This window comes from Acipenser ruthenus, unplaced genomic scaffold, assembly GCF_902713425.1.
Source record: "Acipenser ruthenus unplaced genomic scaffold, fAciRut3.2 maternal haplotype, whole genome shotgun sequence".
Taxonomy (NCBI): Eukaryota; Metazoa; Chordata; class Actinopteri; order Acipenseriformes; family Acipenseridae; genus Acipenser; species Acipenser ruthenus.
In genome coordinates this window covers 1-24,075 of record NW_026708784.1, presented here as the reverse complement: position 1 = coordinate 24,075, position 24,075 = coordinate 1, and the positions used below count along the sequence as shown (strand labels likewise).

At 47.4% G+C, this 24,075-nt stretch overlaps 20 non-coding genes and 1 pseudogene across 20 annotated transcripts; all 21 read left to right on the top strand.

The window, feature by feature from the left end:
• Positions 1-241: 241 nt before the first annotated feature.
• Positions 242-432, top strand: LOC131736070 (U2 spliceosomal RNA). Its single transcript, XR_009327891.1, has one exon. It is a non-coding gene; the product is annotated as a U2 spliceosomal RNA (small nuclear RNA).
• Positions 433-1,031: 599 nt separating this feature from the next.
• Positions 1,032-1,222, top strand: LOC131736069 (U2 spliceosomal RNA). The gene has a single exon (XR_009327890.1). It is a non-coding gene; the product is annotated as a U2 spliceosomal RNA (small nuclear RNA).
• Positions 1,223-1,825: 603 nt separating this feature from the next.
• LOC131736068 (U2 spliceosomal RNA) lies at positions 1,826-2,016 on the top strand. Its single transcript, XR_009327889.1, has one exon. It is a non-coding gene; the product is annotated as a U2 spliceosomal RNA (small nuclear RNA).
• A 603-nt stretch (positions 2,017-2,619) lies between these two features.
• LOC131736066 (U2 spliceosomal RNA) lies at positions 2,620-2,810 on the top strand. The gene has a single exon (XR_009327887.1). It is a non-coding gene; the product is annotated as a U2 spliceosomal RNA (small nuclear RNA).
• Positions 2,811-3,413: 603 nt separating this feature from the next.
• LOC131736065 (U2 spliceosomal RNA) lies at positions 3,414-3,604 on the top strand. The gene has a single exon (XR_009327886.1). It is a non-coding gene; the product is annotated as a U2 spliceosomal RNA (small nuclear RNA).
• A 604-nt stretch (positions 3,605-4,208) lies between these two features.
• On the top strand, positions 4,209-4,399 carry LOC131736064 (U2 spliceosomal RNA). Its single transcript, XR_009327885.1, has one exon. It is a non-coding gene; the product is annotated as a U2 spliceosomal RNA (small nuclear RNA).
• Positions 4,400-4,997: 598 nt separating this feature from the next.
• LOC131736063 (U2 spliceosomal RNA) lies at positions 4,998-5,188 on the top strand. The gene has a single exon (XR_009327884.1). It is a non-coding gene; the product is annotated as a U2 spliceosomal RNA (small nuclear RNA).
• A 603-nt stretch (positions 5,189-5,791) lies between these two features.
• On the top strand, positions 5,792-5,982 carry LOC131736062 (U2 spliceosomal RNA). Its single transcript, XR_009327883.1, has one exon. It is a non-coding gene; the product is annotated as a U2 spliceosomal RNA (small nuclear RNA).
• Positions 5,983-6,586: 604 nt separating this feature from the next.
• LOC131736061 (U2 spliceosomal RNA) lies at positions 6,587-6,777 on the top strand. The gene has a single exon (XR_009327882.1). It is a non-coding gene; the product is annotated as a U2 spliceosomal RNA (small nuclear RNA).
• A 604-nt stretch (positions 6,778-7,381) lies between these two features.
• LOC131736060 (U2 spliceosomal RNA) lies at positions 7,382-7,572 on the top strand. The gene has a single exon (XR_009327881.1). It is a non-coding gene; the product is annotated as a U2 spliceosomal RNA (small nuclear RNA).
• Positions 7,573-8,176: 604 nt separating this feature from the next.
• On the top strand, positions 8,177-8,367 carry LOC131736059 (U2 spliceosomal RNA). Its single transcript, XR_009327880.1, has one exon. It is a non-coding gene; the product is annotated as a U2 spliceosomal RNA (small nuclear RNA).
• A 603-nt stretch (positions 8,368-8,970) lies between these two features.
• On the top strand, positions 8,971-9,161 carry LOC131736058 (U2 spliceosomal RNA). Its single transcript, XR_009327879.1, has one exon. It is a non-coding gene; the product is annotated as a U2 spliceosomal RNA (small nuclear RNA).
• Positions 9,162-11,495: 2,334 nt separating this feature from the next.
• On the top strand, positions 11,496-11,702 carry LOC117414554 (U2 spliceosomal RNA; annotated as a pseudogene).
• A 671-nt stretch (positions 11,703-12,373) lies between these two features.
• On the top strand, positions 12,374-12,564 carry LOC131736057 (U2 spliceosomal RNA). The gene has a single exon (XR_009327877.1). It is a non-coding gene; the product is annotated as a U2 spliceosomal RNA (small nuclear RNA).
• Positions 12,565-13,168: 604 nt separating this feature from the next.
• Positions 13,169-13,359, top strand: LOC131736081 (U2 spliceosomal RNA). The gene has a single exon (XR_009327901.1). It is a non-coding gene; the product is annotated as a U2 spliceosomal RNA (small nuclear RNA).
• A 589-nt stretch (positions 13,360-13,948) lies between these two features.
• On the top strand, positions 13,949-14,139 carry LOC131736080 (U2 spliceosomal RNA). The gene has a single exon (XR_009327900.1). It is a non-coding gene; the product is annotated as a U2 spliceosomal RNA (small nuclear RNA).
• A 564-nt stretch (positions 14,140-14,703) lies between these two features.
• On the top strand, positions 14,704-14,894 carry LOC131736075 (U2 spliceosomal RNA). The gene has a single exon (XR_009327896.1). It is a non-coding gene; the product is annotated as a U2 spliceosomal RNA (small nuclear RNA).
• Positions 14,895-15,468: 574 nt separating this feature from the next.
• LOC131736077 (U2 spliceosomal RNA) lies at positions 15,469-15,659 on the top strand. Its single transcript, XR_009327899.1, has one exon. It is a non-coding gene; the product is annotated as a U2 spliceosomal RNA (small nuclear RNA).
• A 6,091-nt stretch (positions 15,660-21,750) lies between these two features.
• Positions 21,751-21,949, top strand: LOC131736076 (U2 spliceosomal RNA). Its single transcript, XR_009327897.1, has one exon. It is a non-coding gene; the product is annotated as a U2 spliceosomal RNA (small nuclear RNA).
• A 578-nt stretch (positions 21,950-22,527) lies between these two features.
• LOC131736067 (U2 spliceosomal RNA) lies at positions 22,528-22,718 on the top strand. Its single transcript, XR_009327888.1, has one exon. It is a non-coding gene; the product is annotated as a U2 spliceosomal RNA (small nuclear RNA).
• A 571-nt stretch (positions 22,719-23,289) lies between these two features.
• On the top strand, positions 23,290-23,480 carry LOC131736056 (U2 spliceosomal RNA). Its single transcript, XR_009327876.1, has one exon. It is a non-coding gene; the product is annotated as a U2 spliceosomal RNA (small nuclear RNA).
• Positions 23,481-24,075: the final 595 nt, after the last annotated feature.

Here is a 24,075-nt window from a genome sequence, read left to right as displayed (position 1 = left end):
GCACAGCATAGCAGCTTGGCATGACTATTTGTAAGACGCACTCCGCCAGTTTATGTTTTGTTTTTGGTGTTATGTGTGTGTTTTTGCTTTGTTTTGTTTTCTCCTGCTTAAATTGCACATTTCCCCTCTGGAAGCAGCAGCCCGTTTTTTTGGGGTCTGCTTGTGCTTGAAATTTTGCACCCACCTTTGAATCCCCCTGTGCCGTCCGGGCTGGGGGGCCCCGGGCAAGGGCCAAGTCGCCATCGCTTCTCGGCCTTTTGGCTAAGATCAAGTGTAGTATCTGTTCTTATCAGTTTAATATCTGATACGTCCCCTATCAGGGGACCATATATTAAATTGATTTTTGGAATCGGGAGATGGAACAGGGGCTTGCTCCGTCCACTCCACGCATCGGCCCGGTATTGCAGTACCTCCGGGAACGGTGCACACCTTTCTCTAACGTTGGTCAAAGTCAGATCTGGATCTCTCCTGTGAGCATTTTGTCTACCCCTGCTGGAGGGAGAGTGCCAGTGTTGATGCAAGTTCTCCCGCCGTTTTACTTCTTTTTTTTTTTCTTTCTCTCTTTCTTTCTTTCTCTCTTTCTTTCTCTCTTTCTTTCTCTCTTTCTTTCTCTCTTTCTTTCTTGCTGTCTTTCTTTCTTTTATTCACATGTGGTGATGATGTAGACAGCAGCAGGTTGTTTCCTGGGAGCATGCAGCTAACCAGACAAGTGTGGTGGAACATGTCCCTATGCCAGGACCTTCTTAGCAAGCCAGCCAGCCAGCGAGGCACAGTTGTAGTTACCCAAGGCACCTTGCACAGCATAGCAGCTTGGCATGACTATTTGTAAGACGCACTCCGCCAGTTTATGTTTTGTTTTTGGTGTTATGTGTGTGTTTTTGCTTTGTTTTCTCCTGCTTAAATTGCACATTTCCCCTCTGGAAGCAGCAGCCCGTTTTTTGGGGGTCTGCTTGTGCTTGGAATTTTGCACCCACCTTTGAATCCCCCTGTGCCGTCCGGGCTGGGGGGCCCCGGGCAAGGGCCAAGTCGCCATCGCTTCTCGGCCTTTTGGCTAAGATCAAGTGTAGTATCTGTTCTTATCAGTTTAATATCTGATACGTCCCCTATCAGGGGACCATATATTAAATTGATTTTTGGAATCGGGAGATGGAACAGGGGCTTGCTCCGTCCACTCCACGCATCGGCCCGGTATTGCAGTACCTCCGGGAACGGTGCACACCTTTCTCTAACGTTGGTCAAAGTCAGATCTGGATCTCTCCTGTGAGCATTTTGTCTACCCCTGCTGGAGGGAGAGTGCCAGTGTTGATGCAAGTTCTCCCGCCGTTTTACTTCTTTTTTTTTTCTTTCTCTCTTTCTTTCTTTCTCTCTTTCTTTCTCTCTTTCTTTCTCTCTTTCTTTCTCTCTTTCTTTCTTGCTGTCTTTCTTTCTTTTATTCACATGTGGTGATGATGTAGACAGCAGCAGGTTGTTTCCTGGGAGCATGCAGCTAACCAGACAAGTGTGGTGGAACATGTCCCTATGCCAGGACCTTCTTAGCAAGCCAGCCAGCCAGCGAGGCACAGTTGTAGTTACCCAAGGCACCTTGCACAGCATAGCAGCTTGGCATGACTATTTGTAAGACGCACTCCGCCAGTTTATGTTTTGTTTTTGGTGTTATGTGTGTGTTTTTGCTTTGTTTTGTTTTCTCCTGCTTAAATTGCACATTTCCCCTCTGGAAGCAGCAGCCCGTTTTTTTGGGGTCTGCTTGTGCTTGAAATTTTGCACCCACCTTTGAATCCCCCTGTGCCGTCCGGGCTGGGGGGCCCCGGGCAAGGGCCAAGTCGCCATCGCTTCTCGGCCTTTTGGCTAAGATCAAGTGTAGTATCTGTTCTTATCAGTTTAATATCTGATACGTCCCCTATCAGGGGACCATATATTAAATTGATTTTTGGAATCGGGAGATGGAACAGGGGCTTGCTCCGTCCACTCCACGCATCGGCCCGGTATTGCAGTACCTCCGGGAACGGTGCACACCTTTCTCTAACGTTGGTCAAAGTCAGATCTGGATCTCTCCTGTGAGCATTTTGTCTACCCCTGCTGGAGGGAGAGTGCCAGTGTTGATGCAAGTTCTCCCGCCGTTTTACTTCTTTTTTTTTTCTTTCTCTCTTTCTTTCTTTCTCTCTTTCTTTCTCTCTTTCTTTCTCTCTTTCTTTCTCTCTTTCTTTCTTGCTGTCTTTCTTTCTTTTATTCACATGTGGTGATGATGTAGACAGCAGCAGGTTGTTTCCTGGGAGCATGCAGCTAACCAGACAAGTGTGGTGGAACATGTCCCTATGCCAGGACCTTCTTAGCAAGCCAGCCAGCCAGCGAGGCACAGTTGTAGTTACCCAAGGCACCTTGCACAGCATAGCAGCTTGGCATGACTATTTGTAAGACGCACTCCGCCAGTTTATGTTTTGTTTTTGGTGTTATGTGTGTGTTTTTGCTTTGTTTTGTTTTCTCCTGCTTAAATTGCACATTTCCCCTCTGGAAGCAGCAGCCCGTTTTTTTGGGGTCTGCTTGTGCTTGAAATTTTGCACCCACCTTTGAATCCCCCTGTGCCGTCCGGGCTGGGGGGCCCCGGGCAAGGGCCAAGTCGCCATCGCTTCTCGGCCTTTTGGCTAAGATCAAGTGTAGTATCTGTTCTTATCAGTTTAATATCTGATACGTCCCCTATCAGGGGACCATATATTAAATTGATTTTTGGAATCGGGAGATGGAACAGGGGCTTGCTCCGTCCACTCCACGCATCGGCCCGGTATTGCAGTACCTCCGGGAACGGTGCACACCTTTCTCTAACGTTGGTCAAAGTCAGATCTGGATCTCTCCTGTGAGCATTTTGTCTACCCCTGCTGGAGGGAGAGTGCCAGTGTTGATGCAAGTTCTCCCGCCGTTTTACTTCTTTTTTTTTTCTTTCTCTCTTTCTTTCTTTCTCTCTTTCTTTCTCTCTTTCTTTCTCTCTTTCTTTCTCTCTTTCTTTCTTGCTGTCTTTCTTTCTTTTATTCACATGTGGTGATGATGTAGACAGCAGCAGGTTGTTTCCTGGGAGCATGCAGCTAACCAGACAAGTGTGGTGGAACATGTCCCTATGCCAGGACCTTCTTAGCAAGCCAGCCAGCCAGCGAGGCACAGTTGTAGTTACCCAAGGCACCTTGCACAGCATAGCAGCTTGGCATGACTATTTGTAAGACGCACTCCGCCAGTTTATGTTTTGTTTTTGGTGTTATGTGTGTGTTTTTGCTTTGTTTTGTTTTCTCCTGCTTAAATTGCACATTTCCCCTCTGGAAGCAGCAGCCCGTTTTTTTGGGGTCTGCTTGTGCTTGAAATTTTGCACCCACCTTTGAATCCCCCTGTGCCGTCCGGGCTGGGGGGCCCCGGGCAAGGGCCAAGTCGCCATCGCTTCTCGGCCTTTTGGCTAAGATCAAGTGTAGTATCTGTTCTTATCAGTTTAATATCTGATACGTCCCCTATCAGGGGACCATATATTAAATTGATTTTTGGAATCGGGAGATGGAACAGGGGCTTGCTCCGTCCACTCCACGCATCGGCCCGGTATTGCAGTACCTCCGGGAACGGTGCACACCTTTCTCTAACGTTGGTCAAAGTCAGATCTGGATCTCTCCTGTGAGCATTTTGTCTACCCCTGCTGGAGGGAGAGTGCCAGTGTTGATGCAAGTTCTCCCGCCGTTTTACTTCTTTTTTTTTTTCTTTCTCTCTTTCTTTCTTTCTCTCTTTCTTTCTCTCTTTCTTTCTCTCTTTCTTTCTCTCTTTCTTTCTTGCTGTCTTTCTTTCTTTTATTCACATGTGGTGATGATGTAGACAGCAGCAGGTTGTTTCCTGGGAGCATGCAGCTAACCAGACAAGTGTGGTGGAACATGTCCCTATGCCAGGACCTTCTTAGCAAGCCAGCCAGCCAGCGAGGCACAGTTGTAGTTACCCAAGGCACCTTGCACAGCATAGCAGCTTGGCATGACTATTTGTAAGACGCACTCCGCCAGTTTATGTTTTGTTTTTGGTGTTATGTGTGTGTTTTTGCTTTGTTTTGTTTTCTCCTGCTTAAATTGCACATTTCCCCTCTGGAAGCAGCAGCCCGTTTTTTTGGGGTCTGCTTGTGCTTGAAATTTTGCACCCACCTTTGAATCCCCCTGTGCCGTCCGGGCTGGGGGGCCCCGGGCAAGGGCCAAGTCGCCATCGCTTCTCGGCCTTTTGGCTAAGATCAAGTGTAGTATCTGTTCTTATCAGTTTAATATCTGATACGTCCCCTATCAGGGGACCATATATTAAATTGATTTTTGGAATCGGGAGATGGAACAGGGGCTTGCTCCGTCCACTCCACGCATCGGCCCGGTATTGCAGTACCTCCGGGAACGGTGCACACCTTTCTCTAACGTTGGTCAAAGTCAGATCTGGATCTCTCCTGTGAGCATTTTGTCTACCCCTGCTGGAGGGAGAGTGCCAGTGTTGATGCAAGTTCTCCCGCCGTTTTACTTCTTTTTTTTTTCTTTCTCTCTTTCTTTCTTTCTCTCTTTCTTTCTCTCTTTCTTTCTCTCTTTCTTTCTCTCTTTCTTTCTTGCTGTCTTTCTTTCTTTTATTCACATGTGGTGATGATGTAGACAGCAGCAGGTTGTTTCCTGGGAGCATGCAGCTAACCAGACAAGTGTGGTGGAACATGTCCCTATGCCAGGACCTTCTTAGCAAGCCAGCCAGCCAGCGAGGCACAGTTGTAGTTACCCAAGGCACCTTGCACAGCATAGCAGCTTGGCATGACTATTTGTAAGACGCACTCCGCCAGTTTATGTTTTGTTTTTGGTGTTATGTGTGTGTTTTTGCTTTGTTTTCTCCTGCTTAAATTGCACATTTCCCCTCTGGAAGCAGCAGCCCGTTTTTTGGGGGTCTGCTTGTGCTTGGAATTTTGCACCCACCTTTGAATCCCCCTGTGCCGTCCGGGCTGGGGGGCCCCGGGCAAGGGCCAAGTCGCCATCGCTTCTCGGCCTTTTGGCTAAGATCAAGTGTAGTATCTGTTCTTATCAGTTTAATATCTGATACGTCCCCTATCAGGGGACCATATATTAAATTGATTTTTGGAATCGGGAGATGGAACAGGGGCTTGCTCCGTCCACTCCACGCATCGGCCCGGTATTGCAGTACCTCCGGGAACGGTGCACACCTTTCTCTAACGTTGGTCAAAGTCAGATCTGGATCTCTCCTGTGAGCATTTTGTCTACCCCTGCTGGAGGGAGAGTGCCAGTGTTGATGCAAGTTCTCCCGCCGTTTTACTTCTTTTTTTTTTCTTTCTCTCTTTCTTTCTTTCTCTCTTTCTTTCTCTCTTTCTTTCTCTCTTTCTTTCTCTCTTTCTTTCTTGCTGTCTTTCTTTCTTTTATTCACATGTGGTGATGATGTAGACAGCAGCAGGTTGTTTCCTGGGAGCATGCAGCTAACCAGACAAGTGTGGTGGAACATGTCCCTATGCCAGGACCTTCTTAGCAAGCCAGCCAGCCAGCGAGGCACAGTTGTAGTTACCCAAGGCACCTTGCACAGCATAGCAGCTTGGCATGACTATTTGTAAGACGCACTCCGCCAGTTTATGTTTTGTTTTTGGTGTTATGTGTGTGTTTTTGCTTTGTTTTGTTTTCTCCTGCTTAAATTGCACATTTCCCCTCTGGAAGCAGCAGCCCGTTTTTTTGGGGTCTGCTTGTGCTTGAAATTTTGCACCCACCTTTGAATCCCCCTGTGCCGTCCGGGCTGGGGGGCCCCGGGCAAGGGCCAAGTCGCCATCGCTTCTCGGCCTTTTGGCTAAGATCAAGTGTAGTATCTGTTCTTATCAGTTTAATATCTGATACGTCCCCTATCAGGGGACCATATATTAAATTGATTTTTGGAATCGGGAGATGGAACAGGGGCTTGCTCCGTCCACTCCACGCATCGGCCCGGTATTGCAGTACCTCCGGGAACGGTGCACACCTTTCTCTAACGTTGGTCAAAGTCAGATCTGGATCTCTCCTGTGAGCATTTTGTCTACCCCTGCTGGAGGGAGAGTGCCAGTGTTGATGCAAGTTCTCCCGCCGTTTTACTTCTTTTTTTTTTTCTTTCTCTCTTTCTTTCTTTCTCTCTTTCTTTCTCTCTTTCTTTCTCTCTTTCTTTCTCTCTTTCTTTCTTGCTGTCTTTCTTTCTTTTATTCACATGTGGTGATGATGTAGACAGCAGCAGGTTGTTTCCTGGGAGCATGCAGCTAACCAGACAAGTGTGGTGGAACATGTCCCTATGCCAGGACCTTCTTAGCAAGCCAGCCAGCCAGCGAGGCACAGTTGTAGTTACCCAAGGCACCTTGCACAGCATAGCAGCTTGGCATGACTATTTGTAAGACGCACTCCGCCAGTTTATGTTTTGTTTTTGGTGTTATGTGTGTGTTTTTGCTTTGTTTTGTTTTCTCCTGCTTAAATTGCACATTTCCCCTCTGGAAGCAGCAGCCCGTTTTTTTGGGGTCTGCTTGTGCTTGAAATTTTGCACCCACCTTTGAATCCCCCTGTGCCGTCCGGGCTGGGGGGCCCCGGGCAAGGGCCAAGTCGCCATCGCTTCTCGGCCTTTTGGCTAAGATCAAGTGTAGTATCTGTTCTTATCAGTTTAATATCTGATACGTCCCCTATCAGGGGACCATATATTAAATTGATTTTTGGAATCGGGAGATGGAACAGGGGCTTGCTCCGTCCACTCCACGCATCGGCCCGGTATTGCAGTACCTCCGGGAACGGTGCACACCTTTCTCTAACGTTGGTCAAAGTCAGATCTGGATCTCTCCTGTGAGCATTTTGTCTACCCCTGCTGGAGGGAGAGTGCCAGTGTTGATGCAAGTTCTCCCGCCGTTTTACTTCTTTTTTTTTTTCTTTCTCTCTTTCTTTCTTTCTCTCTTTCTTTCTCTCTTTCTTTCTCTCTTTCTTTCTCTCTTTCTTTCTTGCTGTCTTTCTTTCTTTTATTCACATGTGGTGATGATGTAGACAGCAGCAGGTTGTTTCCTGGGAGCATGCAGCTAACCAGACAAGTGTGGTGGAACATGTCCCTATGCCAGGACCTTCTTAGCAAGCCAGCCAGCCAGCGAGGCACAGTTGTAGTTACCCAAGGCACCTTGCACAGCATAGCAGCTTGGCATGACTATTTGTAAGACGCACTCCGCCAGTTTATGTTTTGTTTTTGGTGTTATGTGTGTGTTTTTGCTTTGTTTTGTTTTCTCCTGCTTAAATTGCACATTTCCCCTCTGGAAGCAGCAGCCCGTTTTTTTGGGGTCTGCTTGTGCTTGAAATTTTGCACCCACCTTTGAATCCCCCTGTGCCGTCCGGGCTGGGGGGCCCCGGGCAAGGGCCAAGTCGCCATCGCTTCTCGGCCTTTTGGCTAAGATCAAGTGTAGTATCTGTTCTTATCAGTTTAATATCTGATACGTCCCCTATCAGGGGACCATATATTAAATTGATTTTTGGAATCGGGAGATGGAACAGGGGCTTGCTCCGTCCACTCCACGCATCGGCCCGGTATTGCAGTACCTCCGGGAACGGTGCACACCTTTCTCTAACGTTGGTCAAAGTCAGATCTGGATCTCTCCTGTGAGCATTTTGTCTACCCCTGCTGGAGGGAGAGTGCCAGTGTTGATGCAAGTTCTCCCGCCGTTTTACTTCTTTTTTTTTTTCTTTCTCTCTTTCTTTCTTTCTCTCTTTCTTTCTCTCTTTCTTTCTCTCTTTCTTTCTCTCTTTCTTTCTTGCTGTCTTTCTTTCTTTTATTCACATGTGGTGATGATGTAGACAGCAGCAGGTTGTTTCCTGGGAGCATGCAGCTAACCAGACAAGTGTGGTGGAACATGTCCCTATGCCAGGACCTTCTTAGCAAGCCAGCCAGCCAGCGAGGCACAGTTGTAGTTACCCAAGGCACCTTGCACAGCATAGCAGCTTGGCATGACTATTTGTAAGACGCACTCCGCCAGTTTATGTTTTGTTTTTGGTGTTATGTGTGTGTTTTTGCTTTGTTTTGTTTTCTCCTGCTTAAATTGCACATTTCCCATCTGGAAGCAGCAGCCCGTTTTTTTGGGGTCTGCTTGTGCTTGAAATTTTGCACCCACCTTTGAATCCCCCTGTGCCGTCCGGGCTGGGGGGCCCCGGGCAAGGGCCAAGTCGCCATCGCTTCTCGGCCTTTTGGCTAAGATCAAGTGTAGTATCTGTTCTTATCAGTTTAATATCTGATACGTCCCCTATCAGGGGACCATATATTAAATTGATTTTTGGAATCGGGAGATGGAACAGGGGCTTGCTCCGTCCACTCCACGCATCGGCCCGGTATTGCAGTACCTCCGGGAACGGTGCACACCTTTCTCTAACGTTGGTCAAAGTCAGATCTGGATCTCTCCTGTGAGCATTTTGTCTACCCCTGCTGGAGGGAGAGTGCCAGTGTTGATGCAAGTTCTCCCGCCGTTTTACTTCTTTTTTTTTTCTTTCTCTCTTTCTTTCTTTCTCTCTTTCTTTCTCTCTTTCTTTCTCTCTTTCTTTCTCTCTTTCTTTCTTGCTGTCTTTCTTTCTTTTATTCACATGTGGTGATGATGTAGACAGCAGCAGGTTGTTTCCTGGGAGCATGCAGCTAACCAGACAAGTGTGGTGGAACATGTCCCTATGCCAGGACCTTCTTAGCAAGCCAGCCAGCCAGCGAGGCACAGTTGTAGTTACCCAAGGCACCTTGCACAGCATAGCAGCTTGGCATGACTATTTGTAAGACGCACTCCGCCAGTTTATGTTTTGTTTTTGGTGTTATGTGTGTGTTTTTGCTTTGTTTTGTTTTCTCCTGCTTAAATTGCACATTTCCCCTCTGGAAGCAGCAGCCCGTTTTTTGGGGGTCTGCTTGTGCTTGAAATTTTGCACCCACCTTTGAATCCCCCTGTGCCGTCCGGGCTGGGGGGCCCCGGGCAAGGGCCAAGTCGCCATCGCTTCTCGGCCTTTTGGCTAAGATCAAGTGTAGTATCTGTTCTTATCAGTTTAATATCTGATACGTCCCCTATCAGGGGACCATATATTAAATTGATTTTTGGAATCGGGAGATGGAACAGGGGCTTGCTCCGTCCACTCCACGCATCGGCCCGGTATTGCAGTACCTCCGGGAACGGTGCACACCTTTCTCTAACGTTGGTCAAAGTCAGATCTGGATCTCTCCTGTGAGCATTTTGTCTACCCCTGCTGGAGGGAGAGTGCCAGTGTTGATGCAAGTTCTCCCGCCGTTTTACTTCTTTTTTTTTTCTTTCTCTTTCTTTCTTTCTCTCTTTCTTTATTTCTCTCTTTCTTTCTTTCTTTCTCTCTTTCTTTCTTTCTCTCTTTCTTTCTCTCTTTCTCTCTTTCTTTCTCTCTTTCTTTCTCTCTTTCTTTCTCTTTCTTTCTTGCTTTCTTTCTTTCTTTTATTCACATGTGGTGATGATGTAGACAGCAGCAGTTTGTTTCCTGGGAGCATGCAGCTAACCAGACAAGTGTGGTGGAACATGTCCCTATGCCAGGACCTTCTTAGCAAGCCAGCCAGCCAGCGAGGCACAGTTGTAGTTACCCAAGGCACCTTGCACAGCATAGCAGCTTGGCATGACTATTTGTAAGACGCACTCCGCCAGTTTATGTTTTGTTTTTGGTGTTATGTGTGTGTTTTTGCTTTGTTTTGTTTTCTCCTGCTTAAATTGCACATTTCCCCTCTGGAAGCAGCAGCCCGTTTTTTGGGGGTCTGCTTGTGCTTGAAATTTTGCACCCACCTTTGAATCCCCCTGTGCCGTCCGGGCTGGGGGGCCCCGGGCAAGGGCCAAGTCGCCATCGCTTCTCGGCCTCTTGGCTCCGATCAAGTGAGTTAGGGAAGGCGATTGTAGCAGTGGGAGTACAACCAGCTATCAGAGAGAGAGCATGGAGTACAAGTCGGCTACAAATACTCTCCGGTTTCTGTTGAAGAATCCGGAGGAGCAGTGGACTCGGAAGAAGTTCGTTCATGAGGTGATGTTCGGGTTGCTGGGACTGAGTTTGGAAGAGATCCTGTGCTTGGAGGACCACCAGAAGAACGGTATGTTTGATCTGACCCTGAGGACGGAAGAATTGTGTTGGGAGAAGAAGGTGGTGTATGAGGAGGCAGTAACAGAGCTGAAGGAGAAGTTCGAGTTTGAGCCGATATTTCTGCTGGAATGGAGGATCTTTTTTGTGAAGATGAACAGTGCTCAGGTTCCCATGGAAGATATCAAGCGGGTACTGGAAGAACGACTCATACTGAAGGGTGAGTTAGTGAAAACCTGTGACTCTGATGGAGTATGGAATAAATGGAGAAAGGTTTATGGAAGATTTAAGAAGATAAGAGCAAGGGGAGAAGAATTGTTTTTAAAACCTGTTATCTTTGTGGGACCGAACAAGGGAATTGTGAGGTACGCCGGCCAGCCGGAGGTGTGCTACAAATGTAGCAATATGGATCATAAGGCAGCAGAATGCAAGGCTTTGGTCTGCAGGAACTGCAATGGCGTTGGACATTTGAGCAAGGATTGCCCTGAAAAGAAGCGTTGCAATTTGTGTGGTGAAGAAGACCATTTGTATAAGGATTGTTCCAAGAGAGCAAGAAGCTATGCGGAAGCAGCTTCAGGAAGAAGGAAGGTGTTTGGAAAGAAAGATGAAGCACAGAAAGAAAAGTTGGCTGGGGGAGTGGCATCATCTGGGGAAGGCGGAACGGCGGGAAAAGAGGAGACAAAGGAAAGGGGAGGAGAGACGAACAGGGAGGCGGAGAAAAAGAGGGACAGCAGTATTCTGAACAGCCAACAGAAGTCCTCGGAAGGTTCTGGCTCCTCCGTGGATGATTCCATGGAGGGGGTGGAGAGTATCCAGAGAAAGAGGAAAGTGGATGAGGAAGGGGCAACAGCAAGCTCAAGTTGGGCAAATAGTGTGGAGGAAGAGGAGGAGAAAAGGAAAAAGAAAGGAGTAATAGGAAATACAAACAGTGGAGGGGAGGAAAGACCGTCTTTGGGGAAAAAAGAAGAGGAGATGAAGAAGCGGAAAGACCGAGCTGGAATTGAAAAGGAGGAGAGTGCAAGCGCAGGTCCGGCCGGTTCAAGTTGGGTTTCAGAGTCTGTGTTAAGTGGGGTTGAGGAAGGTAGCTCAAGTCAGACAATGAGTGTGGAGGAAGAAGAGAATTTGATGAGGATGTTTTGCGCTAAGCATTTTGCAGAGCTTTCGGGGTGGAAGGAGAGGATGAGGAAGGGAAGGATTCTTGAAGAAGAGTGGAGAAGATATGAGGAGGCGAAACAAAGGATATTGTTGTGTGCACGACGGAAGGCGAACGAGGCTTTAAAAGAAAGACAAAAGAAGAGAGAAAGTGAGAAAAAGAAGGACTTTAAGTAATAGTTTGAGATGGAATTGATGATAATTTAGATGTATTTTTTTGAGAAATTGATGTGTTTTTGATTAGAGATGAACATAATTTTGTTGTATTAATTTAAGAAAGTAATGTATTTTTTGAGTATTTGATTAATAAAAAAAAAAAAAAAAAAAAAAAAAAAATCTGTTCTTATCAGTTTAATATCTGATACGTCCCCTATCAGGGGACCATATATTAAATTGATTTTTGGAATCGGGAGATGGAACAGGGGCTTGCTCCGTCCACTCCACGCATCGGCCCGGTATTGCAGTACCTCCGGGAACGGTGCACACCTTTCTCTAACGTTGGTCAAAGTCAGATCTGGATCTCTCCTGTGAGCATTTTGTCTACCCCTGCTGGAGGGAGAGTGCCAGTGTTGATGCAAGTTCTCCCGCCGTTTTACTTCTTTTTTTTTTTCTTTCTCTTTCTTTCTTTCTCTCTTTCTTTCTTTCTCTCTTTCTTTCTTTCTTTCTCTCTTTCTTTCTTTCTCTCTTTCTTTCTCTCTTTCTCTCTTTCTTTCTCTCTTTCTTTCTCTCTTTCTTTCTCTTTCTTTCTTGCTTTCTTTCTTTCTTTTATTCACATGTGGTGATGATGTAGACAGCAGCAGTTTGTTTCCTGGGAGCATGCAGCTAACCAGACAAGTGTGGTGGAACATGTCCCTATGCCAGGACCTTCTTAGCAAGCCAGCCAGCCAGCGAGGCACAGTTTTAGTTACCAAGGCACCTTGCACAGCATAGCAGCTTGGCATGACTATTTGTAAGACGCACTCCGCCAGTTTATGTTTTGTTTTTGGTGTTATGTGTGTGTTTTTGCTTTGTTTTGTTTTCTCCTGCTTAAATTGCACATTTCCCCTCTGGAAGCAGCAGCCCGTTTTTTGGGGGTCTGCTTGTGCTTGGAATTTTGCACCCACCTTTGAATCCCCCTGTGCCGTCCGGGCTGGGGGGCCCCGGGCAAGGGCCAAGTCGCCATCGCTTCTCGGCCTTTTGGCTAAGATCAAGTGTAGTATCTGTTCTTATCAGTTTAATATCTGATACGTCCCCTATCAGGGGACCATATATTAAATTGATTTTTGGAATCGGGAGATGGAACAGGGGCTTGCTCCGTCCACTCCACGCATCGGCCCGGTATTGCAGTACCTCCGGGAACGGTGCACACCTTTCTCTAACGTTGGTCAAAGTCAGATCTGGATCTCTCCTGTGAGCATTTTGTCTACCCCTGCTGGAGGGAGAGTGCCAGTGTTGATGCAAGTTCTCCCGCCGTTTTACTTCTTTTTTTTTTTCTTTCTCTCTTTCTTTCTTTCTCTCTTTCTTTCTCTCTTTCTTTCTCTCTTTCTTTCTCTCTTTCTTTCTTGCTGTCTTTCTTTCTTTTATTCACATGTGGTGATGATGTAGACAGCAGCAGGTTGTTTCCTGGGAGCATGCAGCTAACCAGACAAGTGTGGTGGAACATGTCCCTATGCCAGGACCTTCTTAGCAAGCCAGCCAGCCAGCGAGGCACAGTTGTAGTTACCCAAGGCACCTTGCACAGCATAGCAGCTTGGCATGACTATTTGTAAGACGCACTCCGCCAGTTTATGTTTTGTTTTTGGTGTTATGTGTGTGTTTTTGCTTTGTTTTGTTTTCTCCTGCTTAAATTGCACATTTCCCCTCTGGAAGCAGCAGCCCGTTTTTTGGGGGTCTGCTTGTGCTTGAAATTTTGCACCCACCTTTGAATCCCCCTGTGCCGTCCGGGCTGGGGGGCCCCGGGCAAGGGCCAAGTCGCCATCGCTTCTCGGCCTTTTGGCTAAGATCAAGTGTAGTATCTGTTCTTATCAGTTTAATATCTGATACGTCCCCTATCAGGGGACCATATATTAAATTGATTTTTGGAATCGGGAGATGGAACAGGGGCTTGCTCCGTCCACTCCACGCATCGGCCCGGTATTGCAGTACCTCCGGGAACGGTGCACACCTTTCTCTAACGTTGGTCAAAGTCAGATCTGGATCTCTCCTGTGAGCATTTTGTCTACCCCTGCTGGAGGGAGAGTGCCAGTGTTGATGCAAGTTCTCCCGCCGTTTTACTTCTTTTTTTTTTTTCTTTCTCTCTTTCTTTCTTTCTCTCTTTCTTCTCTCTCTTTCTTTCTCTCTTTCTTTCTTGCTGTCTTTCTTTCTTTTATTCACATGTGGTGATGATGTAGACAGCAGCAGGTTGTTTCCTGGGAGCATGCAGCTAACCAGACAAGTGTGGTGGAACATGTCCCTATGCCAGGACCTTCTTAGCAAGCCAGCCAGCCAGCGAGGCACAGTTGTAGTTACCCAAGGCACCTTGCACAGCATAGCAGCTTGGCATGACTATTTGTAAGACGCACTCCGCCAGTTTATGTTTTGTTTTTGGTGTTATGTGTGTGTTTTTGCTTTGTTTTCTCCTGCTTAAATTGCACATTTCCCCTCTGGAAGCAGCAGCCCGTTTTTTGGGGGTCTGCTTGTGCTTGAAATTTTGCACCCACCTTTGAATCCCCCTGTGCCGTCCGGGCTGGGGGGCCCCGGGCAAGGGCCAAGTCGCCATCGCTTCTCGGCCTTTTGGCTAAGATCAAGTGTAGTATCTGTTCTTATCAGTTTAATATCTGATACGTCCCCTATCAGGGGACCATATATTAAATTGATTTTTGGAATCGGGAGATGGAACAGGGGCTTGCTCCGTCCACTCCACGCATCGGCCCGGTATTGCAGTACCTCCGGGAACGGTGCACACCTTTCTCTAACGTTGGTCAAAGTCAGATCTGGATCTCTCCTGTGAGCATTTTGTCTACCCCTGCTGGAGGGAGAGTGCCAGTGTTGATGCAAGTTTTCCCGCCGTTTTACTTCTTTTTTTTTTTCTTTCTCTCTTTCTTTCTCTCTTTCTTTCTTGCTGTCTTTCTTTCTTTTATTCACATGTGGTGATGATGTAGACAGCAGCAGGTTGTTTCCTGGGAGCATGCAGCTAACCAGACAAGTGTGGTGGAACATGTCCCTATGCCAGGACCTTCTTAGCAAGCCAGCCAGCCAGCGAGGCACAGTTGTAGTTACCCAAGGCACCTTGCACAGCATAGCAGCTTGGCATGACTATTTGTAAGACGCACTCCGCCAGTTTATGTTTTGTTTTTGGTGTTATGTGTGTGTTTTTGCTTTGTTTTGTTTTCTCCTGCTTAAATTGCACATTTCCCCTCTGGAAGCAGCAGCCCGTTTTTTTGGGGTCTGCTTGTGCTTGAAATTTTGCACCCACCTTTGAATCCCCCTGTGCCGTCCGGGCTGGGGGGCCCCGGGCAAGGGCCAAGTCGCCATCGCTTCTCTGCCTTTTGGCTAAGATCAAGTGTAGTATCTGTTCTTATCAGTTTAATATCTGATACGTCCCCTATCAGGGGACCATATATTAAATTGATTTTTGGAATCGGGAGATGGAACAGGGGCTTGCTCCGTCCACTCCACGCATCGGCCCGGGATTGCAGTACCTCCGGGAACGGTGCACACCTTTCTCTAACGTTGGTCAAAGTCAGATCTGGATCTCTCCTGTGAGCATTTTGTCTACCCCTGCTGGAGGGAGAGTGCCAGTGTTGATGCAAGTTTTCCCGCCGTTTTACTTCTTTTTTTTTTTCTTTCTCTTTCTTTCTCTCTTTCTTTCTCTCTTTCTTTCTTGCTGTCTTTCTTTCTTTTATTCACATGTGGTGATGATGTAGACAGCAGCAGGTTGTTTCCTGGGAGCATGCAGCTAACCAGACAAGTGTGGTGGAACATGTCCCTATGCCAGGACCTTCTTAGCAAGCCAGCCAGCCAGCGAGGCACAGTTGTAGTTACCCAAGGCACCTTGCACAGCATAGCAGCTTGGCATGACTATTTGTAAGACGCACTCCGCCAGTTTATGTTTTGTTTTTGGTGTTATGTGTGTGTTTTTGCTTTGTTTTGTTTTCTCCTGCTTAAATTGCACATTTCCCCTCTGGAAGCAGCAGCCCGTTTTTTTGGGGTCTGCTTGTGCTTGAAATTTTGCACCCACCTTTGAATCCCCCTGTGCCGTCCGGGCTGGGGGGCCCCGGGCAAGGGCCAAGTCGCCATCGCTTCTCGGCCTTTTGGCTAAGATCAAGTGTAGTATCTGTTCTTATCAGTTTAATATCTGATACGTCCCCTATCAGGGGACCATATATTAAATTGATTTTTGGAATCGGGAGATGGAACAGGGGCTTGCTCCGTCCACTCCACGCATCGGCCCGGTATTGCAGTACCTCCGGGAACGGTGCACACCTTTCTCTAACGTTGGTCAAAGTCAGATCTGGATCTCTCCTGTGAGCATTTTGTCTACCCCTGCTGGAGGGAGAGTGCCAGTGTTGATGCAAGTTTTCCCGCCGTTTTACTTCTTTTTTTTTTTTCTTTCTCTCTTTCTTTCTCTCTTTCTTTCTTTTATTCACATGTGGTGATGATGTAGACAGCAGCAGGTTGTTTCCTGGGAGCATGCAGCTAACCAGACAAGTGTGGTGGAACATGTCCCTATGCCAGGACCTTCTTAGCAAGCCAGCCAGCCAGCGAGGCACAGTTGTAGTTACCCAAGGCACCTTGCACAGCATAGCAGCTTGGCATGACTATTTGTAGACGCACTCCGCCAGTTTATGTTTTGTTTTTGGTGTTATGTGTGTGTTTTTGCTTTGTTTTGTTTTCTCCTGCTTAAATTGCACATTTCCCCTCTGGAAGCAGCAGCCCGTTTTTTTGGGGTCTGCTTGTGCTTGAAATTTTGCACCCACCTTTGAATCCCCCTGTGCCGTCCGGTCTGTGGGGCCCCGGGCAAGGGCCAAGTCGCCATCGCTTCTCGGCCTTTTGGCTAAGATCAAGTGTGTGGCTTGACCGCAGCTTGATTTGGAAGCGATAGGTAAGGTAAGGTACGGTAACGGTAACGGTAAACGGTAAACGGTAAACGGTAACGGTAAACGGTGGCAATATTGGTTGCTGGTAGCTGAGGTGGTGGACGAAGGAGGGAAGACCAGGAGCCAGTTTTGCTTAGCAGGTAAGGGGGACCCTTTGAGGGCACCTTATCTGCTTTCTAGTTAAGTATTTTCTTTTGCCTTTTTGGGTGTTTTTTTCAATATTTCTATTGCTTCTTAAATTATTGGAATGGCGGGTCCAAGGGTTGGGGGACGCCGTTTAAATTGTGTTAGGTTCTCTATAAATGAGTCGAAGCAGGGGGAGGAGAAGTTGTTTTTGAATAGGCTTGAGTTTTCCAGAGGGGTTGTACAGAAGGTGTTGGGGTTTAGGCCTATTGATTTAAACTGTATTATTACGACAGGGAAAGGAGGCCAATGGGATGTAAGTTTTATGTCTGAAGCGGGTATGATGGAGTGTGTGAGCAGGTTTCATAACCTAAGGGGACATGATCTGATTAAGAAGTTGAGTTTGGAGAAACTGACAAATAATGCACGAAGGGTTGTGATTGTGAGAATGGGCTCAGAGATGGTGAAGGGACAGGACGTGTGCACTTGGTTGAGGAGGTATTGCCATGTGAAGGGGGAGGCTATAAAAGTGAGGGATGATGATGGGGTGTGGACTGGGGCATGGAGGGTGGTGTGTGAGCTGTGGAGAGGCTTAGGGACATATGATGGGTTTCTGCACATACCTTCTGACATTGCACTTGGTGCTGACAGGGGGTATGTGCATTATTTCGGCCAGCCTAAGGTGTGTCGGAAGTGTGGAGGTGTGGGGCACTTAGCGGTGGTGTGTAAGAGAGTGGTGTGTAATGTGTGTAAAGAGGAGGGGCACATGGCTAGGGAATGTGAAGTTCAGAGGAAGTGTAATCTGTGTGGGAGTGAGACACACTTTTTCATGAATTGTCCTAGATCCTTTGCCAATAGGGCTAAGAGGTATGAGGAGGGAGAAGAGAGTGAGGAGGAGAAGGAGGAGGAGGAGGGTGAGGGGAGGCAGAAAGGGGGAAGTGAGCAGCAGGAGAAGGGGGGTGAGAGGGAGGAGAATAGAGGGGAGGTGAGGGAGGAGGGGAGGGAGGGGGAGGCACAGGGGGAGGGGGGAAGTGATCAGCAGGGATCTGTTCTGGAGGAAGATTTGATGGTGTCCCCATCAGAGGAGGAGAGCGAGGACCCAGGGGAGGGGTCCAGTGGAAGGAGCAGGGAGGAGGTGTATAGGGGGAGTGGGGTGGTAAGCTCTGTGGAGGATGATGGAGGGGGCGGTATTCCGTGTGCAAAGCGGGAGCGGGATGAGGCTAGTGTTGAGGGAACAGGACGGGAGGAGGAGGAGGATGGTAACTCAGAGGATATGGATCAAGAGTGGACTCCAGGGAAAAGGAAGTTACATAGTGAGGAGGGGGATGGGTTTGTGAGGGTGGAGGGGAGGAAGAAGGGGAAGAAGAAAAAGAAGCAGGGAAGTGGGGGAGTAGGACAGGAGTTTTTTTCATCCCCCAGTTCAGTCGTTTCCTCTAGGGGTGACTATAGAGGGGATGGTGGTGCGGAGAAGAATGGGGGAGAGCCGTTCCTGGATCTGGAGGGGGTCGTAGTGTTTTCCTCGGGTGAGGTAAGTATGAGGGAGGAATTTGTGGTAACTGGCCAGGAGGGGGAGGGGGAGGAGCCCCTTTTAAAAATATCCTGATGCAGGATTCTGTATGTGTATGGCTGTTAGCTTGTTTTGCAATGGCTCTGAGTGTGGTTACTATAAATGTTAGGAGTATTAAAAGTAGTGATAGGTGTACGTTGGTGTTGTCATATTTGAGTGGGATACAGTGTGATATTTTGTGTTTGCAAGAGTGTGGTATCCCTGGGTTGGAGGACTATAGTACTTATGAGGGGAGGTGGGGTTATGGGCCATCTGTGTGGTCCGGATCAAATGAAAATAAATCAGATGGGGTAGCAATTTTGATTAAAAATAAGGGGGTTATGATTAAAGATCATAGAGTGATTGAAAAAGGTAGGGTGCTGGAGGTGGAGGCGGAATTTTTTGGGAAAAGTTTTAGCTTAATTAATGTGTATGCTCCGCCAGAGGTGGAGGGGAGGGCTAGTTTATTTGAAGATTTAAGGGTTAAATTAGTGAGGAGCAGGCCGGTTATTGTAGCAGGGGATTTTAATTGTGGGTTAACAATGGAGGATAGGCGAGAGAGAAAGAAGGGGTTCAAGCTGGATAAATCTAGTAAAATGCTAAAAGAAATAGTGGAGGACTTTCGACTAGTGGACTGTTTTAAAGTGAACAATGTGGGGGAAAGAGGTTTCACTTGGGTGAAAGGGGATGGGACCCAGGCGTCCAGGATTGATTTTGTGTTTGTCTCACAGAGGGTGGAGTGCGAGGAGTGTGTGCTGGTGCCAATGTTTTTCTCTGACCACTGTGCGCTGAAAGCTGCTTTTGACCTTACAGGTTGTGTGGATGTAGGGAGGGGTGTGTGGAAGTTAAATTGCGAGTTGTTGGAGGATGATTGGGTGTGTGAGGTATTTAGAGAGCGGTATGGCCAGTGGCTGTCCTTAAAGGACCTTTGTGGGTCCCAGGCAGAGTGGTGGGATCTGGTGAAGGAGAAAACAAAACATTTCTTTATTTGGGCGGGGAGGAGGAAGGCAGAGAGGGAGAGAAGGCAGGAGAAGGTTTTGTTCAAGGAGCTGGAGAGTTTAACTAAATTGTACAATGCAGGGCTGGACTTTAGTGAAGAGATCAGGGAAGTGAAAAAGAGACTGAAGGGGGTGGTAGAGAGGAGGGTGAAGGGGCTCTTATTTAAAAGCAGAGAGAAGCATTTAGAGGAAAATGAAAAGTGTAGTCGGTATTTTTTTAAAAAGGTGCTGGATGGGAGGAAATTTATAGACTCTATGAAAGGGAGGGATGGGGCTTTAGTTAAGACTACAGAGGGGCTGTTGAGGGTGGTGGAGGAGTTTTATGGGGGCCTTTATGTAAGGAAAGAAATTGAAATGGGGGCTATGGAGGAGGTGTTAGGACATTTGGAGCGGGAGGTGGGGGATGGAGGGCAGTTGGACAAAGAGTTTACGAGGGAAGAGTTAGATGAGGTGGTCAGGGGGGTGAGGCTGGGCAAGACACCGGGGGGGGATGGACTCCCTGTGGAGTTCTATTTAAAGTTTTGGGAGTTAGTGGCACCAGATCTGTTGGCCTTGTTTCGGGAGTGTGGGGAGGAGGGAGGGGAGTTTCCACCTTCATTTAGAGAGGGCATTATTACATTGATTTTTAAAAAGGGGGATAAGGCTGAGCTGAAAAATTGGCGGCCAATTACATTGTTGAACCAGGATTTTAAATTGTTCAGTAAATTGTTGGCTCAACGTATGAGGGATGTGCTGGGGGATGTTATCCACCCGGATCAAACTTGTGCCGTTCCAGGTAGGAAGATCACGGACAGCCTGGTATTGATGAGAGATGTCATCTGTTATGCGAGAGACAGGGGAATTCGATTATGTGTACTAAATTTAGATCTTGAAAAGGCGTATGATCGGGTCTCGCATCAGTTCATGTTTGGTGTTCTGCGAAAAATGGGGTTTGCAAAGAGGTTTTTAGACTGGGTGGGCCTGTTATATAAGGGTGTGTATAGCAGGGTATTGGTAAATGGGTGTCTGTCAAATCCAGTTAGTGTGGGATGTGGCGTCCGTCAGGGCTGTCCGTTATCTCCGCTCCTGTTTATCTGTTGTATGGAGCCGCTGGCACAAGCTTTGAGAAGGGACCCAGTGTATAAAGGGTTAACTATTCCTGGGAGTGGGGGGCAGGAGGTTAAATGTGTCTTGTATATGGATGATGTCAATGTCCTCTGTCGGGATGAGTTGTCCATTCAGAGGACTTTGGAGAAAGCTGATGTTTTTTGTCGTGCGTCTGGGTCTAAACTGAACCAGGAGAAATCGGAGGCAATGTTCTACGGGAAATGGGACGGGAGGGGTAGTATAAAATTAAAAGTTAAGGAAGACTGCATTAAGATTCTGGGGGTGAAATTTGATGCTAATGGATCAGGGGGTAAGAACTGGGAGGAGGTGGGAAGTAGGGTCAATAAAAAGCTAGGGTTTTGGAGGCTGAGGAGGCTTACGATGGAGGGGAGGGTGATGGTGGTAAAGGGGGTAATATTGCCACTGTTGTTGTATGTGGCGGTCGTGTTCCCACCATCTAGGAATGTGGTAACGCTGCTAAACAGAGCTGTGTTTCGTTTTTTTTGGCAGGGGAAATGGGAGAGAGTGAGGAGGAGTGTGGTGGGGAAGGATAAATTAAAGGGGGGGAAAGGGTTGCCAGATGTCCAGACGTTTTTAATGTCAAAGTTTTGTGCATTGCATTTTGCTATGTGTCTGAATGGTGTGTCAAAAGGGGCCTGCTTTGTGAGATTCTATATTAGTTCCTATTTGAGGAAGTTAAAGTTGATGTCCGTGCCTTTGTCTGTGCCAACAGCCTTTGATCTGCCCTATCATTATGCGTTATTTAAAAGATTTGTGATGTCCAAGGGGCTGGAAGGATGTAAGGCTGAAATTGTGGCTAATGGTAAATCTCTGTTTAACTTTCTGCAGGGTAATGGGGATATGTGTCCGGTTCATGGCCTTGTGTTAGACGAGACGCCAGAAGTGTGGCAGAATGCGAGCCATCCTGCCCTGATGAACGAGCATCGAGATCTGTCTTGGTTGGTAGCCCACGATGTATTGCCAGTTCGAGCGGTGATGCATGCATGTAATCTGGGGAGGTCACCCAGATGCCCGAGAGAGAAGTGTGGAGAGGAAGAAACGGTCGGTCACGTTCTCTGGGGATGTCTGGAGGCGAGGAAGGTGTGGAGTGAGGCAGGCTCCGTCCTGGATTTGTTCCGGGGACAGCTGCCCATACATAGGCAGCGTGTGCTGTATGGGAGCCCGAAGAAAGACCAAGAGAAACTGAGCAAAGTGCAGTGGGGCATGCTGTGGGTCCTAATACGCTGTCTGTGTGATGCAATTTGGAAGGCAAGGAACTGTTTTGTGGTGAAGGGCGTGAGCCTGCCTGCCCAGGCTGTTCTTGAAATGGGACTAAGTCAGATGGAGAGCTATGTCCTAAAGGACGCTTTGCGACTTGGCCGACAAGAGGCGAAGAGAAGATGGAGGCTTGAGGAATGGAGACGTGGAGATCTGTGGGCTACTGGCGTGGGATGAGATCTTGCTGCTTGTTTATTAGAAGTAGGATAGGCATATTGTTAGGGGCACATGTTATCCTGTAGAAAGGTTTCAAAAATGGAATTGTATGCGTGATTATGTTTTGTATTTGTTGCATATATGGGAGAGATGTAATGTGATATGTAATGTGTTTTTTTATAAGTGGATTGTAATGTGTTGGTTCTGTTCATGAGTTTGTTGTATATAAGTGGTTATAGTTATTTTTGTATTGTGATGTTTAAGTGTGTTTTGTGAGTTGTGTTTGTATGTGTATTTTTTTTCCATTAATAAAAAAAAAAAAAAAAAAAAAAAAAAAAATCTGTTCTTATCAGTTTAATATCTGATACGTCCCCTATCAGGGGACCATATATTAAATTGATTTTTGGAATCGGGAGATGGAACAGGGGCTTGCTCCGTCCACTCCACGCATCGGCCCGGTATTGCAGTACCTCCGGGAACGGTGCACACCTTTCTCTAACGTTGGTCAAAGTCAGATCTGGATCTCTCCTGTGAGCATTTTGTCTACCCCTGCTGGAGGGAGAGTGCCAGTGTTGATGCAAGTTTTCCCGCCGTTTTACTTCTTTTTTTTTTTTTCTTTCTCTCTTTCTTTCTCTCTTTCTTTCTCTCTTTCTTTCTTGCTGTCTTTCTTTCTTTTATTCACATGTGGTGATGATGTAGACAGCAGCAGGTTGTTTCCTGGGAGCATGCAGCTAACCAGACAAGTGTGGTGGAACATGTCCCTATGCCAGGACCTTCTTAGCAAGCCAGCCAGCCAGCGAGGCACAGTTGTAGTTACCCAAGGCACCTTGCACAGCATAGCAGCTTGGCATGACTATTTGTAAGACGCACTCCGCCAGTTTATGTTTTGTTTTTGGTGTTATGTGTGTGTTTTTGCTTTGTTTTGTTTTCTCCTGCTTAAATTGCACATTTCCCCTCTGGAAGCAGCAGCCCGTTTTTTTGGGGTCTGCTTGTGCTTGAAATTTTGCACCCACCTTTGAATCCCCCTGTGCCGTCCGGGCTGGGGGGCCCCGGGCAAGGGCCAAGTCGCCATCGCTTCTCGGCCTTTTGGCTAAGATCAAGTGTAGTATCTGTTCTTATCAGTTTAATATCTGATACGTCCCCTATCAGGGGACCATATATTAAATTGATTTTTGGAATCGGGAGATGGAACAGGGGCTTGCTCCGTCCACTCCACGCATCGGCCCGGTATTGCAGTACCTCCGGGAACGGTGCACACCTTTCTCTAACGTTGGTCAAAGTCAGATCTGGATCTCTCCTGTGAGCATTTTGTCTACCCCTGCTGGAGGGAGAGTGCCAGTGTTGATGCAAGTTTTCCCGCCGTTTTACTTCTTTTTTTTTTCTTTCTCTCTTTCTCTCTTTCTTTCTCTCTTTCTCTCTTGCTGTCTTTCTTTCTTTTATTCACATGTGGTGATGATGTAGACAGCAGCAGGTTGTTTCCTGGGAGCATGCAGCTAACCAGACAAGTGTGGTGGAACATGTCCCTATGCCAGGACCTTCTTAGCAAGCCAGCCAGCCAGCGAGGCACAGTTGTAGTTACCCAAGGCACCTTGCACAGCATAGCAGCTTGGCATGACTATTTGTAAGACGCACTCCGCCAGTTTATGTTTTGTTTTTGGTGTTATGTGTGTGTTTTTGCTTTGTTTTGTTTTCTCCTGCTTAAATTGCACATTTCCCCTCTGGAAGCAGCAGCCCGTTTTTTTGGGGTCTGCTTGTGGTTGAAATTTTGCACCCACCTTTGAATCCCCCTGTGCCGTCCGGGCTGGGGGGCCCCGGGCAAGGGCCAAGTCGCCATCGCTTCTCGGCCTTTTGGCTAAGATCAAGTGTAGTATCTGTTCTTATCAGTTTAATATCTGATACGTCCCCTATCAGGGGACCATATATTAAATTGATTTTTGGAATCGGGAGATGGAACAGGGGCTTGCTCCGTCCACTCCACGCATCGGCCCGGTATTGCAGTACCTCCGGGAACGGTGCACACCTTTCTCTAACGTTGGTCAAAGTCAGATCTGGATCTCTCCTGTGAGCATTTTGTCTACCCCTGCTGGAGGGAGAGTGCCAGTGTTGATGCAAGTTTTCCCGCCGTTTTACTTCTTTTTTTTTTCTTTCTCTCTTTCTTTCCCTCTCTCTTCTTTCTCTCTTTCTTTCTTGCTGTCTTTCTTTCTTTTATTCACATGTGGTGATGATGTAGACAGCAGCAGGTTGTTTCCTGGGAGCATGCAGCTAACCAGACAAGTGTGGTGGAACATGTCCCTATGCCAGGACCTTCTTAGCAAGCCAGCCAGCCAGCGAGGCACAGTTGTAGTTACCCAAGGCACCTTGCACAGCATAGCAGCTTGGCATGACTATTTGTAGACGCACTCCGCCAGTTTATGTTTTGTTTTTGGTGTTATGTGTGTGTTTTTGCTTTGTTTTGTTTTCTCCTGCTTAAATTGCACATTTCCCCTCTGGAAGCAGCAGCCCGTTTTTTTGGGGTCTGCTTGTGCTTGGAATTTTGCACCCACCTTTGAATCCCCCTGTGCCGTCCGGGCTGGGGGGCCCCGGGCAAGGGCCAAGTCGCCATCGCTTCTCGGCCTTTT